The sequence below is a fragment of the Pristiophorus japonicus genome, chromosome X, assembly GCF_044704955.1.
Source record: "Pristiophorus japonicus isolate sPriJap1 chromosome X, sPriJap1.hap1, whole genome shotgun sequence".
NCBI classification, from domain to species: Eukaryota; Metazoa; Chordata; class Chondrichthyes; family Pristiophoridae; genus Pristiophorus; species Pristiophorus japonicus.
Window position 1 is genome coordinate 37,290,427 of NC_092010.1, and position 16,313 is coordinate 37,306,739.

A 16,313-nucleotide genomic window follows, 5' to 3' on the forward strand; every position below is an offset into this window, starting at 1 on the left:
TTTACCACCAAGTGGATAACCTCACATTTATCCACATTATACTTCATCTGCCACGCATTTGCCCACTCACCTAACCTATCCAAGTCACTCTGCAGCCTCATAGCATCCTCCTCGCAGCTCACACTGCCACCCAACTTAGTGTCATCCGCAAATTTGGAGATATTACATTTAATCCCCTCGTCTAAATCATTAATGTACAATGTAAACAGCTGGGGCCCCAGCACAGAACCCTGCGGTACCCCACTAGTCACTGCCTGCCATTCCGAAAAGTACCCATTTACTCCTACTCTTTGCTTCCTGTCTGACAACCAGTTCTCAATCCACGTCAGCACACTACCCCCAATCCCATGTGCTTTAACTTTGCACATTAATCTCCTGTGTGGGACCTTGTCGAAAGCCTTCTGAAAGTCCAAATATACCACATCAACTGGTACTCCTTTGTCCACTTTATTGGAAACATCCTCAAAAAATTCCAGAAGATTTGTCAAGCATGATCTCCCTTTCACAAATCCATGCTGACTTGGACCTATCATGTCACCATTTTCCAAATGCGCTGCTATGACATCCTTAATAATTGATTCCATCATTTTACCCACTACTGAGGTCAGGCTGACCGGTCTATAATTCCCTGCTTTCTCTCTCCCTCCTTTTTTAAAAAGTGGGGTTACATTAGCTACCCTCCACTCGATAGGAACTGATCCAGTCAATGGAATGTTGGAAAATGACTGTCAATGCATCCGCTATTTCCAAGGCCACCTCCTTAAGTACTCTGGGATGCAGTCCATCAGGCCCTGGGGATTTATCGGCCTTCAATCCCATCAATTTCCCCAACACAATTTCCCGACTAATAAAGATTTCCCTCAGTTCCTCCTCCTTACTAGACCCTCTGACCACTTTTATATCCGGAAGGTTGTTTGTGTCCTCCTTAGTGAATACTGAACCAAAGTACTTGTTCAATTGGTCTGCCATTTCTTTGTTCCCCGTTATGACTTCCCCTGATTCTGACTGCAGGGGACCTACGTTTGTCTTTACTAACCTTTTTCTCTTTACATACCTATAGAAACTTTTGCAATCCGCCTTAATGTTCCCTGCAAGCTTCTTCTCGTACTCCATTTTCCCTGCCCTAATCAAACCCTTTGTCCTCCTCTGCTGAGTTCTAAATTTCTCCCAGTCCCCAGGTTCGCTGCTATTTCTGGCCAATTTGTATGCCATTTCCTTGGCTTTAATACTATCCCTGATTTCCCTAGATAGCCACGGTTGAGCCACCTTCCCTTTTTTATTTTTACGCCAGACAGGAATGTACAATTGTTGTAATTCATCCATGCGGTCTCTAAATGTCTGCCATTGCCCATCCACAGTCAACCCCTTAAGTATCATTAGCCAATCTATCTTAGCCAATTCATGCCTCATACCTTCAAAGTTACCCTTCTTTAAGTTCTGGACCATGGTCTCTGAATTAACTGTTTCATTCTCCATCCTAATGCAGAACTCCACCATATTATGGTCACTCTTCCCCAAGGGGCCTCGCACAATGAGATTGCTAATTAATCCTCTCTCATTACACAACACCCAGTCTAAGATGGCCTCCCCCCTAGTTGGTTCCTCGACATATTGGTCTAGAAAACCATCCCTTATGCACTCCAGCGTATTGCTTCCAGTTTGGCTAGCCCAATCTATGTGCATATTAAAGTCACCCATTATAACTGCTGCACCTTTATTGCATGCACTCCTAATTTCCTGTTTGATGCCCTCCCCAACATCACTACTACTGTTTGGAGGTCTGTACACAACTCCCATTAACGATTTTTGCCCTTTAGTGTTCTGCAGCTCTACCCATATAGATTCCACATCGTCCAAGCTAATGTCTTTCCTAACTATTGCCCGACTGCCTGCCTCTCTTCCGCGGTCACATCCGAGACAGGGTGTCTCCGGAGATGGAGCACGTGGTGTCCACCGGTACGCTCGCGGCCTTCCGTGAGAGGTGGGCGCCGGAGGGACTGGAGTGCATCATTTCACCGGGGAACAGAATTTTAATTTGATTTGATTTGACAAAGGTTCCCTTTAATGTCCAATTGTTAATTTGAGATCATCACCCCCGGAAACCAAATTTTAATTTGATTTATTCAGTTTGCTAGTTGCTGTGCCCCTTTAACAAGGGGGGCACTTGATTAATAGTATGCTTAAAATAGTTGTGGAGCTGTTGCATTGTGAGTGGCTTAGCCAGTTACGTGATGTTCACAAGACTCAATAAAACCCCAGCCAGTTGGGTCTAAGAGGTATGCAGTTGTGAGCCTGGTGGATGAACTGGTAAACCAACTCGTTCTTACTAGCGATGTGTTGCTATGACTTCTTCAGCAAAGAACCCATGAAGCAAGTATATTACAATTTCCAAAATCCTTTGTTACCTCCAGACTCAACGATTCCAATTGCTCTCCTTTCTGGCCTCATTCCTTCATAAACACCAAGTTATTTAGAACTCACCATATGTATCCTGTCCTGCACCAAATCCCATTCCACTATTACCCCTTTCCTGGTTGACCAACATTAGCTCCCCACGCACCAATTAATTCTATTTAAAATCCTCGTTCTGATCTTCAAATCCGTCCATGGTCTCACCTCACCCTATCTCCAACTTCCTTCAGCTCAATATCTCCTCCTGAATGATCCGCATCACGGACATCTTCTGTACGTGCCATCGGTGGCAGGAATTTCACTGGACTTGGTCCCACACTCTGGGACTCCTTAAACTTCCCAACCTCTGTATTAAAAAAAACTTCCCAAAACCCATTTCTTTGACCAAGTTTTCAGTCTCCTTCCTGGCTCCGTGTTCTTTTTCCTAATGCCGAATGTCAGCTGTGGCTCAGTGGGCAGCACCCTCGCCTCCAAGTCAGAAGGTTGTGGGTTCAAGTCCCACTCCAGGGACTTGAGCACATAAATCTAGGCTGTCGGAGGAGCAGTGGTGAGGGAGCGCCGAAATGTCGGAGGGGCAGTGATGAGGGAGCACCGCACTGTCGGAGGGGCAGTACTGAGGGAGCGCCGCACTGTCGGAGGGGCAGTACTGAGGGAGCGCCGCACTGTCGGCGGGGCAGTACTGAGGGAGCGCCGCACTGTCGGAGGGGCAGTACTGAGGGAGTGTCGGAGGGGCAGTACTGAGGGAGCGCCGCACTGTCGGCGAGGCAGTACTGAGGGAGCGCCGCACTGTCGGAGGGGCAGTACTGAGGGAGCGCCGCACTGTCGGCGGGGCAGTACTGAGGGAGCGCCGCACTGTTAGAGGTGCCGCCTTTTGGATGAGACGTTAAACCGAGGCCCCGTCTGCTCTCTCAGGTGGACGTAAAAGATCCCTTGGCACTATTTTGAAGAAGAGCAGGGGAGTAATGCCATGGGGCTAATATTTATCCCTCAATCAACATAACAAAAACAGATGATCTGGCCGTTATCACATTGCAGTGTGAGGGAGCTTGCTGTGTGCAAATTAACTGATGCGTTTCCCACATTACAACAGTGACTATACCTTCAAAGTGCTTCATTGGCTGTAAACCCTCTGGGAGGTCCAGTGATTGTGAAAGGAGCTATATAAATGCAAGTCTTTCTTTTTACTTGCGAAGCACCTGGAGACATTTCGAGACATTAAAGGTGCTTTATAACCACAAATTGTTAGAGCTCTCAATACAGAGGAAGCTGGTGAGGTAGTAAGTCACCCTCAGAACTCACTAGTTAATAATAGCGTGTGATAACTTGGGCTACAATCTGGAATAGGAGGCTCGGAGGGGTTTGCAGCTCCTGATCATCTACCTGTACATTATTTTCTCCCCTATTCCAACTCAACAACAACAACTTGTATTTATATAGTACCTTTAATGTAGTGACACGTCCCAAGGCGCTTCACAGGAGTATTATGCGATAAAAATTTGACACTGAGCCGCATAAGTAGAAGTAAGCGTAGGTGACCAAAAGCTTGGTCAAAGAGGTATGTTTTAACGGCAATAATCAGGGTGATTTTAACTTTCATATTGATTGGGCAAAGCAAACTGGCAGCCTTGAGGAACAGGGCAACCTTGAGGAACAGTTCATAGAGTGTATCCGGGATAGCTTCCTTGAACAGGATGTTGCAGAACCAACCAGGGAGCAGGTTCTCTTAGATCTGGTGCTGTGTAATGAGGCAGGATTAATAAATGATCTCCTCGTAAAGGATCCTCTGGGAATGAGTGACCATAACATGGTTAAATTTCAAATTCAGTTGGAGGGTGAGAAAGTTAGTTCTCAAACCAGGGTCCTCAGCTTAAATAAAGAAGACTATAAAGGTATGAGAGCAGAGTTGGCTAAAGTGGACTGGGAAAATAGATTAAAGTATGGGACGGTTGATGACTAGTGGCAGACATTTAAGGAGATATTTCATAACTCTCAACAAAAATATATCCCAATGAGAAGGAAGGATTGTAAGAGAAGGGATAACCATCCGTGGCTAACTAAGGAAATAAGGAATGGTATCAAATTGAAAACAAGGACATACAAAGTGGCCAAGACTAGTGAGAGGCCAGAGGATTGGGAAACTTTTAAAAGCCAGCAAAGAGCGACTAAAAAAATGATTAAGAGGGGGAAGATAGATTATGAGAGTAAACTAGCACAAAATATAAAAACAGTAAGAGTTTCTACAGGTACATAAAAAGGAAAAGAGTGGCTAAAGTAAATGTTGGTCCCCTGGAGGATGAGACTGGGGAATTAATAATGGAGAACAGGGAAATGGCAGAGACGTTGAACAAATATTTTGTATCGGTCTTCACGGTAGAAGACACTAAAAACATCCCAATAGTGGATAATCAAGGGGCTATAGGGAGGGAGGAACTTAATACAATCACCATCACTAATGAAGTAGTACTCGGTAAAATAATGGGACTAAAGGCGGACAAGTCCCCTGGACCTGATGGCTTACATCCTAGGGTCTTAAAAGAGGTGGCTGCAGGGATAGTGGATGCATTGGTTGTAATCTACCAAAATTCCCTGGATTCTGGGGCGGTCCCAGCAGATTGGAAAACCGCAAATTATTTAAAAAAGGAGGCAGACAAAAAGCAGGAAACTATAGACCAGTTAGCCTAACATCTGTCGTTGGGAAAATGCTGGAGTCCATTCTTAAGGAAGCAGTAGCGGGACATTTGGAAAAGCATGATTCAATCAAGCAGAGCCAGCACAGTTTTATGAAAGGGAAATCACGTTTGACAAATTTGCTGGAGTTCTTTGAGGATGTAATGAGCACGTTGGACAAAGGGGAACCAGGGGATGTGGTGTATTTGGATTTCCAAAGGCATTCGATAAGGTGCCACATAAAAGGTTACTGCACAAGATAAAAGCTCACGGGGTTGGGGGTGATATATTAGCATGGATAGAGGATTGGCTAACTCACAGAAAATAGAGAGTCGGGATAAATGGGTTATTTTCCGGCAAACAGTGACTAGTGGAGTGTCGCAGGGATTGATGCTAGGTCCTCAACTATTTACAATCTATATTAATGATTGGATGAAGGGACTGAGTGTAATGTAGCCAAGTTTGCTGATGATACAAAGATGGGTGGGAAAGCAAATTGTGAGGAGGACACAAAAAATCTGCAAAGGGATATAGACAGGCTAAGTGAGTGGGCAAAAATTTGGCTGATGGAGTATAATGTGGGAAAATGTGAGGTTATCCACTTTGGCAGTAAAAATAGAAAAGCAAATTATAATTTAAATGGAGAAAAATTTCAAAGTGTTGCAGTATAGAGGGACCTGGAGGTCCTTGTGCATGAAACACAAAAAGTTAGTATGCAGGTACAGCAAGTGATCAGGAAGGCAAATGGAATGTTGGCCTTTATTGCAAGGGGGATAGAGTATACAAGCAGATAAGTCCTGCTACAACTGTACAGGGTATTGGTGAGGTCACACCTGGCGTACTGCGTACAGTTTTGGTCTCCATATTTAAGGAAGGATATACTTGCATTGGAGGCTGTTCAGAGAAGGTTCACTCGGTTGATTCCGGAGATGAGGGGGTTGACTTATGAGGATAGGTTGAGTATGTTGGGTCTATACACATTGGCGTTCAGAAGAATGAGAGGTGATCTTATCGAAACATAAGTTAATGAGGGGGCTCGACAAGGTGGATGCAGAGAGGATATTTCCACTCATAGGGGAAACTAAAACTAGGGGACATCGTCTCAGAATAAGGGACCGCCTATTTAAAACTGAGATGAGGAGGAATTTCTTCTCTGAGGGTTGTAAATCTGTGGAATTCTCTGCTCCAGAGAGCTGTGGAGGCTGGGTCTTTGAATATATTTAAGGTGGAGATAGACAAGTTTTTGAGCGATAAGGGAATAAAGGGTTATGGGGAGCGGGCAGGGAAGTGGAGCTGAGTCCATGATCAGATCAGCCATGATCTTATTGAAGGGCCGAATGGCCTCATCCTGCTCCTATTTCTTATGTTCTTAAGGATCATCTTGAAGGAGGATAGAGAGGCAGAGAGGTTTAGGGAGGGAGTTCCAGAGCTTGGGGCCCAGGCAACAGAAGGCACGTCCACTGATGGTGGAGTGATTATAATCAGGGATGCTCAAGAGGGCAGAATTAGAGGAGCGCAGACATCTCTGGGGGGGGGGGGGGGGGGACGTAGGGAGAGGGGGGGCTGGAGTAGATTACAGAGATAGGGTGGGGCGGGGCCATGGAGGGCCTTCTCAGCCATGGAAATATCAAGCCAGGTGGCCCTCTCATCGCTCACTGAGTGGATCCAGCTAGGAAGCTGGCAAAAAAAAAGACACTGGGAGCCAATATTAAGGGAGGGCGAACTGGCCGGCCAAAGCCAGGTCACAACTGAAGGTCAGGGAAGACCTGAAACTCTGGGCCCTGAGGGAGGTCCAGGCCTCCGGAATAAAGCATTGCTGCATGGAATTGCAACACTGTGGAGACAACTGTATGGATAGGTTCAGTCATTTTGGTATGATTCTTGTTTTTCCGAAGTTCATTTTATTATAAATGTTATTTATGCAGGCAAAAAGCGGACTCACAGATCACAATGATTGCTCAAACCAATTTATAAAAAAAAACTGTGGCCAATTGGATTGGTCACTTCTCTGCTGGTTGCTCGCTGTCTCCCAGATATTTCATAAATCAAAGTGGTGACTGGTTTGTGTTGTGGTTGTTGTGATTGATAACAGTTTCAAGCTGCTTACTCATCTCAAATAGGATATTTGAGCCAATCATGATGCTTTGTCTGATGAGCGATGTCCTGTAGGCAAGAGAGGGGCAGACAGACAGAGACAGAGAGTAGTAGAAAGATAGGGAGGGAGAGAGAGACAGAGAGACAGAAAGAGAGACAGAAAGAGAGAGAGAAAAAAAGACAGAGAGAGAGAGAGAAAGAGAGAGAGAGAGAAAGAGAGAGAGAGAGAAAGAGAGTGGGAAAGAGAGAGGGAGAGAGAGAGGGAAGGAGGGAGAGAGGGAGGGAGGGAGGGAGAGAGGGAGGGAGGGATAGAGGGAGAGAGGGAGGGAGGGAGAGAGGGAGGGAGGGAGAGAGGGAGGGAGGGAGAGAGGGAGGGAGGGAGAGAGGGAGGGAGAGAGGGAGGGAGGGAGAGAGGGAGGGAGAGAGGGAGGGAGAGAGGGAGGGAGAGAGAGAGGGAGGGAGGGATAGACAGAGCAAGAGAGAGGGATACAGAGCGGGACAGACAGAGCGCGTGTAGAGAGAGAAAGCCACATATTCTACAATTGTAACTATTCCTCTTTGTTAAACATTTCATGTTCATACTGAATGAAAGTCGTCTGCAGCACAAAGATCTGAGAATTGGCTGTGCTAATCCACGGGTTATGGAAATTCTGATCTGCACATGATCTGAACCGAAGCAGAAAATCTCTTGGCTCCGTGGTTAAAGCACTTGTCAGGATTCAACTGGATTAGTTAATGCACTTTGATATTTTGGCATCGTAATATAGTGAAACGCTTGAAATAGGGAAGCCCCCTGCAAGGGGAGCAAACTGCTCGCATTCAACAAACCACACACGACCTGGCGGACTTATCCCCACTGGCAGTATGATGTCTGTAGAAGAGCCCAAGAAACAAGTCGATCAAACATTCTTCTGTTCATTGGTAATGGGATGTACAACTGGGCCACTGAGCTCCACAGGACAGGGTCAACTCAACCGTACCAACTTGGAAATGATCCAAAACCTTAACCATGTTGGCGAAACCATGAGTTTGTTTTTAATATTAAGGAATGACTTTGCCCAGGTAACTCATTAAGCATATAAAATCAAAGTACTTTCCTCTGATGGCCTAATAGATAAGCCTATGTGGTATTGGTTGTCATTGTCTCAGCCGTGGCTCAGTGGGCAGCACTCTTGCCTCCAAGTCAGAGGGTTGTGGGTTCAAGTCCTACCCCAGAGACTTGAGCACATAAAGCTAGGCTGACACTCCAGTGCAGTGCTGAGGGAGTGCCGTATTGTCGGAGGTGCCGTCTTTTGGATGAGACATTAAACAATTGCCCTCACTGGTGGATGTAAAAGATCCCATGGTGCTATTTCGAAGAAGAGTAGGGGAGTTCTCCCCGGTGTCCTGGCTAATATTTATCCCTCAATCAACATCACAAACAGATTATCTGGTTATTATCACATTGCTGTTAGTGGGAGCTTGCTGTGCGCAAGTTGGCTGCCGCATTTCCTACATTACAACAGTGACTACACTTCAAAAAGTACTTCATTGGCTGTAAAGCGCTTTGGGACGTCCGGTGGTCGTGAAAGGCGCTATAGAAATGCAAGTCTTTTTTTTTCAAGAATAGTTCCAGGTTTGATCTCCAGCCAGTGCGAAACTGAATAATCTCAATCAGGGATGATGCTCTTTTTCGGCCGGCACAGAGACAATGGGCCGAATGGCCTCCTTCTATGCCGTAAACATCTATGGTTCTATGATATGGGGGCTTTAAATTCAGCCTTACTGTTACTGAGCTCGGAAGGGGGCACTTCTGTGCAGCAGGGAGATCAATGCAGTAACCATTTATGATATCACTTTATTATATGAAGCTATACACTTCCAGAAAGATCATTCATGTAGCAGCCTGCAGTGAACCATATTTATCCTCGTCTTCTGACTTGGGTCTCCACACATCTTTGGCTGAGTGCCAAGAGGGTAAAGAACCTGTTCCTGAGCCTCACCAGAAGTGCCCCAAGGACAGGACGCCCCTGGGGACAGGGTAGCCCTCCTGCCGATTCCCCTCCAGTGCTTGCCTGTGTTAGCTGACATAGTTTGAGATTAATTTACCACATGGGGGGGATTCAGGCCCTCAAACTATAGCCTGCCATGTGGTATCATGTACCAAGAATGAGTGAACTAATTAATAGATTAGCATAATGAGCTCCAGCGATTCTCCTCTCTCCCTATTCATTTCTCATCTAACACCGCTGCTACATCCAGTCTCAGCTTTGAGAGAAAGCTGCGCTCAACACATTACAGGGACACCCTCAAAGCCTCCCTGATAAAGTGCAACATCCCCACCGACACCTGGGAGTCCCTGGCCAAAGACTGCCCCAAGTGGAGGAAGTGCATCCGGGAGGGCGCTGAGCACCTCGAGTCTCGTCGCCGAGAGCGTGCAGAAAGCAAGCGCAGGCAGCGGAAGGAGCGTGCGGCAAACCAGTCCCACCCTCCCCTCCCCTTCCCTCAACCACTATCTATCCCACCTGTGACCGGGACTGTGGCTCTCGTATTGGACTGTTCAGTCACCTAAGGACTCATTTTAAGAGTGGAAGCAAGTCTTCCTCGATTCCGAGGGATTGCCTATGATGATGATGGTCTCTGGAATTCTCTACCCGAGAGGGCTGTGGGTGCTGAATCGTTGAGTACATTCAAAGCCGAGATCGGTTGATTTTTGGACACTAAGGGAATCGAGGGATATGGGGATCGGGCGGGAAAGTGGAGTTGAGGTTGAAGATCAGCCGCGATCTCATTGATCTCATTGGAGGCTGTTCAGAGAAGGTTCACTCGGTTGATTCCGGAGATGAGGGGGTTGACTTATGAAGATAGGTTGAGTAGGTTGGGCACACATTGGAGTTCAGAAGAATAAGAGGTGATCTTATTGAAACATATAAGATAATGAGGGGGCTTGACAAGGTGGATGCAGAGAGGATATTTCCACTCATAGGGGGAAACTAAAGCTATGGGACATAGTCTCAGAATAAGGGGCCGCCCATTTAAAACTGAGATGAGGAGGAATTTCTTCTCTCTGAGGGTTGTAAATCTGTGGAATTTTCTGCTCCAGAGAGCTCTGGAGGCTGGGTCATTGAATATATTTAAGGCGGAGATAGACAGATTTTTGAGCGATAAGGGAGTCAAGGGTTATGGGGAGCGGGCAGGGAAGTGGAGCTGAGTCCATGATCAGATCAGCCATGGTCGTATTAAATGGCGGAGCAGGCTCGAGGGGCCAGGTGGCCTACTCCTGCTCCTATTTCTTATTCTAGAAACATCCAGAATTATTAAAAGACCACCATTGTCCAGCAGGGGTTATCAGAGAGCTGTCAGGAATGGGCATTCTGTACTCCAAACCAAGGGGGCCAATTGTAATCCACCTCACCCTGGTCAGATCAGCAAACTCTGCCCGGGGCAGGGGCTTGGGTCTCTCCTGCCCAGCAGCACATCCCATGGTGCATTTCACCACCAAGTACTTAAGCTGGCAGGATTTTCACTGCTTTCCACTCCACTGGAACATTCCTCACCAGTACAACAGCCTCCAATTCAAAGTGTAAGTGGTACCTGAACCAATCGACACTCAGGCACTTCACATCAAGTGAGCGTGCTCAAACAAGTACTAACACACACTTTTGTGTTTCATTCGTTCACGGGATGTGGGTGTCACTGGCAAGGCCAGCATTTATTGCCCATCCCCAATTGCCCTCGAGAAGGTGGTGGTGAGCCGCCGTCTTGAACCGTAGAGGGCAGTTAAGGGTCAGCCACATTGTTGTAGGTCTGGAGTCACATATAGGCCAGACTGGGTAAGGATGGCAGACTTCCTTCCCTGAAGGACACGAATGAACCTGCTGGGTTTTTACGACAATCTGATAATTTCATGATCACTATTACTGATCCTGGCTTTTTATTCCAGATCTATTTAATTGAATTTAAATTCCCCAGCTGCTGTGGTGAGATTTGAACTCATGTCTCCGGATCATCAGCCGTGGCTCAGTAGGTAGCACTCTTGCCCAAGTCAGAAGGTTGTGGATTCAAATCTGTCATGTATTCAACTATCATTGTAACCCATGTATAAACTGACCTAAGTTGTACACCGTGAGAACACTGACCACTAGGTGGTGAACTTGTGGGAGACACTCCTAACCTGGACTTTCAGGTATAAAAAGGGAAGCTCCACCCACCTTCATCACTTCAGTGCTGGCTAATGAAGGTTACTGGTCACAGAGTGACCTTCTCTCTAGTATGGGCCTCGTGTGCATTTATACTGTATAGTAAGGACATATTATTGGCGACGAGAAACTGGGATTTAAACCACGCGAGCATGGCCACTAGCAGCACAGACGAGAGGTACTGTGTTGGTGATGATTGGGACGATTTTATTGAGAGACTACAGCAAAGTTTCATCACTAAGGAATGGCTGGGACAGGATTCGGCCGACAAACGCTGGGCTCAACTCCTGACGGTTTGTGGATCCAGGACGTACTCCCTGATGAAGGACCTTCTCGCGCCAGAGAAGCTGGCAGACAAAACTTTTGAAGAGCTCAGTAAGTTGATCGGGGAACCCTTTAAACCGGCGAGCAGCATGCACATAGCGAGACACCGGTTTTACACGCACCGGCGGCGAGAAGGGCAAAGCGTTCCAGACTTCGTTGGAGACCTCCGGTGACTGGCAAGCCTATGTAAGTTCCCAGATGCATGCAGAGCGGAGATGCTGTGAGACTTTTTTTATTGAGGACATCGGACACGCTGGGGTTTTCAGGAAACTGATTGAGACCAAAGACTTGACCCTGGAAATGGCGGCTTTGATGGCCCAGACATTCATCTCAGGGGAGGAAGAGACCAGAATGATGTTTGACAAAAATCTTGGCTTAAATGCAGCAAATGGACAGGGAGTCAACATTGTTAACGCGGCACACAGTTCTCTAGGCAGACAGGGGCAATCGGACATGCCCGAGCATGTTGTTGAATTCCCCCTTTGGGTTCGACTGAGACAATGGCGAGCTGAATGCCGATTCATGCGATCGCAAGGGACAATACGGCCAGTAATGGGGCCATCAACACCTGTCAATGGTGTGTTTAAGGACAGTTACAGAGACAGTCAGAGACGATCGACTGGTAATGGACCTTTTGTTTCCAACAATGGCTCATGTTGGAGGTGTGGAGGCAAACACCCAGGCAGAGCTTGCAGGTATCAGCAATATACCTGCAGAAACTGCAACGTCAGCGGTCACTTGGCACGTATGTGCAGGAAGCCTGCAGCCAGGTTGATGTACGAGGAGGACGGGCCCGATGTAAGCCCTACGAGGCCAAATGAACGCTGGGGGAAATCGCTGGAAGCTGAAGTTCAACGACTTCATGTGGAGCACATATACAGTTCATACACCAGGACGCCACCGATAATGATGAAAGTGCTCCTCAATGGCATCCCAGTATCAATGGAGCTAGACACAAGGGCCAGCCAGTCCCTGATGAGTATCAAACAGTTCGACAAGTTATGGGCGTCCAAGGCCAGGAGGTCAAAATTATTGCCGATTGACGCACAGCTACGGACATACACAAAGGAGATCATTCCGGTGCTAGGCAGCGCCACGGTAGTCGTGACCCACAAAGATTCGGAGAACAGGTTGCCACTCTGGATTGTCCCGGGGGACGATCCTGCACTACTGGGGAGGAGTTGGCTTGCTGTCATGAACTGGAAATGGGGCGATGTCAATGCAATTTCTTCTGTGGAGCGAGTATCATGCTCACAGGTCCTGGACAAATTTGACTCATTATTTCAACCCGGCATTGGCACTTTCATGGGGGCCAAGGTAGTGATTCACATAAACCCGGACGCCAGGCCAGTACACCACAAGGCCAGAGTGGTGCCGTACGTGATGCGGGAAAAGATAGAAGGCGAATTGGACCGCCTGCTGAGGGAAGGCATCATCTCGCCAGTCGAATTCATTGACTGGGCGAGCCCGATTGTGCCGGTGCTCAAGGCGAATGGGTCGGTCAGGATATGTGGTGATTACAAGGCCACCTTCAATCGTGTGTCACTCCAAGACCAGTACCCGCTACCGAGAGCGGAGGACCTCTTTGCGACGCTATCCGGTGGCAAACTTTTTTCAAAATTGGACCTGACCTCAGCTTACATGACCCAGGAGCTGGCGAGTGAGTCGAAGAAGCTGACCACCATCATGACACACAAGGGGTTGTTTGAGTACAACAGATGTCCGTTCGGGATTCGCTCGGCCGCGATCTTTCAATCAAATATGGAAAGCCTCCTCAAGTCGATTCCAAGGGCGGTGGTTTTTCAAGACGACATCCTCATCACGGGTTGCGATACTGAAGAACACCTCCACAACCTGGAGTAGGTGCTACGCAGACTGGACCGGGTAGGGCTGCGACTGAAAAAGGCGAAGTGCGTCTTCCTAGCTCCAGAGGTAGAATTCCTGGGGTTGAGGGTAGCAGCAGACGGGATCAAACCTACTGCGTCCAAAACGGAAGCGATCCACACAGCACCCAGACCCCGTAACACGACGGAGCTGCGTTCGTTCCTGGGGCTCCTGAACTATTTTGGTAACTTTCTTCCCAAATTGTGCACGCTGTTAGAGCCGCTACACGTGCTCATATGCAAAGGTCACAATTGGGTCTGGGGGAACAGCCAGGAAAGGGCTTTTGATAGAGCACGCAATTTGTTATGCTCCAACAATCTGTTAACGCTATATGACCCATGTAAGAAACTTGTTTTAACATGCGATGCGTCGTCCTATGGGGTCGGGTGTGTGTTGCAGCATGTCAATGCCAAGGGTCAGTTACAGCCGGTAGCTTATGCCTCCAGGCGTCTGTCCCAGGCAGAAAGGGGCTACGGGATGGTAGAAAAGGAAGCGCTTGCATGTGTATATGCAGTAAAAAAAAAATGCACCAGTACCTGTTTGGCAGGAAATTTGAGCTGGACAGATCACAAACCCCTAACGTCCCTTTTGACCGACAACAAGGCAATAAATGCAAATGCGTCAGCCCACATACAGAGGTGGGCACTCACGTTAGCCGCCTATGACTATACAATTCGGCACACACCGGGCACTGAAAACTGCGCCGATGCACTCAGCAGGCTTCCACTGGCCACCACCGAGGGGGCAACTGAGCATGCTGCTGAGATGGTCATGGCTGTTGAAGCTTTCGAAAGCGAAGGCTCACCTGTAACAGCCCAAAGTCTGGACAAATAGAGACCCACTACTGTCTTTAGTCAAGAAATGTGTCCTGAATGGGGACTGGGCAGCCACGTACGGGGCATGCCCTGAGGAATTTAAACCATTTCACAGGCGTAAGGATGAACTCTCGATTCAGGCCGATTGCCTACTTTGGGGAAACCGAGTAGTCATGCCCCAAATGGGTAGAGAGGTGTTCATCAGAGAACTTCACAATGACACCCGGGCATTGTCACGATGAAGGCAATTGCCAGGTCACACGTTTGGTGGCCAGGGATAGATGCAGACCTGGAACTTTGTGTTCGCAGGTGCAACACGTGTGCCCAGCTGGGCAATGCGCCCAGGGAAGCCCCCCTTAGCCCCTGGTCCTGGCCTGCCAAGCCATGGTCACGCATCCATGTGGACTACGCAGATACTTTCATGGGAAAAATGTTTTTGGTTGTAATAGACGCCTACTCCAAATGGATCGAGTGTGACATTCTTAATTCAAGCACTACTTCAGGCAATGTTCGCCGCCCATAGTCTACCGGACGTCTTGGTCAGCGACAATGGCCCATGCTTTACAAGCATTGAATTCCAGGACTTCATGGCAGAAAATGGTATCAGCCATGTCATAACGGCACCATTCAAGCCAGCCTCAAACGGCCAGGCGGAACGAGCAGTGCAGATAATCAAACAGGGGATGCTCAGAATCCAAGGGGGTTCCCTACAAACCCGCTTATCACCCCTCCTGTTGGCCTATAGATCCCGACCACACTCGCTCACAGAGGTTGCACCCGCAGAGCTACTAATGAAAAGGACGCTCAAAACCAGGTTATCCCTTATACACCCCACCATGAAAGAAACTGTTGCGAGCAGGCATCAGTCACAATATCACTACCATGACAGGAATGCGAGGGCGCGATGTATTGATGTCAATGACCCTGTCTTTGTCCGCAACTACGCTGCAGGGCCCAAATGGCTCGCAGGCACTGTGATTGCCAAAGAGGGGAATAGGATTCTGGTAGTTAAACTTACCAATGGACAAATCTGCCGCAAACATGTGGATCAAACAAAAAGGAGGTTCAGCAGCCCCATAGAAGAAGCAGAGGAAGAACACGATGAGGAGTTCACTCCACCACAGGTGACCGAACACCGGAGCCAAGTGGAGGAGAGCCCAGTCACTGTGGGCAGTCCGGACAGGCCTGAGGCACCGCAAACAGCAGACGCTCAGGCCAGCGCCCAACAACTGAAGCCCCAACTCAGGCGCTCTACAAGGGAGCGTAAACCACCAGAGAGACTCAACCTGTGATCCCATCAAGACTTTGGGGGGGAGGTGATGTCATGTATTCAACTGTCATTGTAACCCATGTATAAACTGACCTAAGTTGTACACCGCAAGAACATTGACCACTAGGTGGTGAACTTGAGGGACACACTCGTAACCTGGACTTTCAGGTATAAAAGGGGAAGCTCCACCCATCTTCATCACTTCAGTGCTGGCTGATAAAGGTAACTGGTCACAGAGTGACCTTCTCTCAAGTATGGGCCTCGTGTGCATTTATACTGTATAGTAAGGTCATATTAAAATCCCACTCCAGGGAGTTGAGCACATCAATCTAGACTGAAACTCCAGTGCAGTACTGAGGGAATGCTGCACTGTTAGAGGGGCAGTACTGAGGGCGCGCTGCACTGTCGGTGGGGCAGTACTGAAGGAGTGCCGCACTGTCGGAGGGGCAGTACTGAGGGAATGCTGCACTGTTAGAGGGGCAGTACTGAGGGCGCGCTGCACTGTCGGTGGGGCAGTACTGAAGGAGTGCCGCACTGTCGGAGGGGCAGTACTGAGGGAGCGCCGCACTGCCGGAGGGGCCGTCTTTCTGATGAGACATTAAACCGAGGCCCCATCTGCTCTCTCAGGTGGACATAAAAGATCCCATGGCACTATTTGGAAGAAGAGCA

General features: G+C 48.1%; 1 protein-coding gene across 1 annotated transcript in view; it reads right to left on the bottom strand.

Moving 5' to 3' along the window:
- The window catches only part of LOC139240892 (arf-GAP with GTPase, ANK repeat and PH domain-containing protein 1-like), a 232,672-nt gene that overhangs the window by 46,402 nt on the left and 169,957 nt on the right, over positions 1–16,313 (bottom strand). The window lies entirely within an intron of this gene.